Consider the following 1051-nt stretch of genomic DNA (forward strand, 5'->3'; position numbering starts at 1 on the left):
GTCAGTGGGGTCGGTGGGGTGAGCGGGACGGGGCGAAGCGAGGGGGGGCCAGGGTGTCCCTACCTGGCCGGGCCCCTCCATGGCTCCGCTCACCCCCCCGCTGCGTGCCAGCGCTCAGCCCGGCGGCACCATGCCCCGCTCTGCAGCATGCGGGAGAGGAGAGACAGCGTTAGGAGCAAATTGGGGGGGTCCGGGGGGGGGGCCGTGCCCTGCCCTGCTGCTGGGAACCAATGCTGGGAGATGGCACCGCTCCGGCTGCTGCCCGCTGGGAGGTGGCATCGCTGCCCCGTCCCGTCCGCACCCATTCACCAGGGACGTCCTGCACGGGGGGGGTCAGGTCCCTACGGTGTGTGTATGGGGGGGGATATGTCCCTATGGCGTGTGGATGGGGGGGGTGACGTTTCTATGGTGTGCGTATGGGGGGGGGTCAGGTCCCCACGGGGCTGTGGGTGGGGGCTGGGTCCCATGGCCTCTCAGGCGTGGGGCAGGTCCTGGATGGATCAGTGCACACAGGGATCGGGTCCCGCACGGATCTACGTGTGCTGGTCAGGTCCTGCCTGGTCACACGCTCCTAGGGGGGATCCCAAACCTCCCCGTGTGCACAAGTGCGGGACTGCATGAGCCGTGTGAACCACACTGACGGGTCCATATGGGTCCTCTACCCATACTGACCACCACAGGGGTCAAGGCTCCCGTGGAGCCCCACGTGTGGGTCGCGTCCCCTATGGAGCCACGCGCACAGGTGGGGTCCATGCGGCCCCACACACGTGGATTGGATCCTGCAGGGACCCACAGACACGCGTGGGTCCCATACGGAGCCTCCTGCGTGGGTCGGGCCCCGTATGGCCCCGCTCACGTGGGGCAGATCCTATAGGGACCCACGCCCAGGGGTGGGGTGGGGTTCCCCCCCCCCGCTGCCCCAGGGCACGACCGCCAGGGGGCGCCCTCCCCCCGCGCCCGTGGGTGCCCCCACCCCGAGGCGGCCCCGGGGTTCCCCCCCCCGCCGTGACCCGCACCCACTCGCGTGGGGGAACCCCGTGGGGAGAGGGGG

At 70.9% G+C, this 1051-nt stretch overlaps 1 long non-coding RNA gene across 1 annotated transcript in view; it reads right to left on the bottom strand.

Annotated features, from left to right (window-relative positions):
- Positions 1-946, bottom strand: part of LOC110391837 — a 9135-nt gene extending 8189 nt beyond the window's left edge. The window contains exon 1 of the long non-coding RNA XR_002434168.1: positions 64-946. This is a non-coding gene — a long non-coding RNA (uncharacterized LOC110391837). The remainder of the gene's footprint in view (positions 1-63) is intronic.
- Positions 947-1051: the final 105 nt, after the last annotated feature.

Source organism: Numida meleagris, unplaced genomic scaffold (genome assembly GCF_002078875.1).
Source record: "Numida meleagris isolate 19003 breed g44 Domestic line unplaced genomic scaffold, NumMel1.0 unplaced_Scaffold540, whole genome shotgun sequence".
NCBI classification, from domain to species: domain Eukaryota; kingdom Metazoa; phylum Chordata; class Aves; order Galliformes; family Numididae; genus Numida; species Numida meleagris.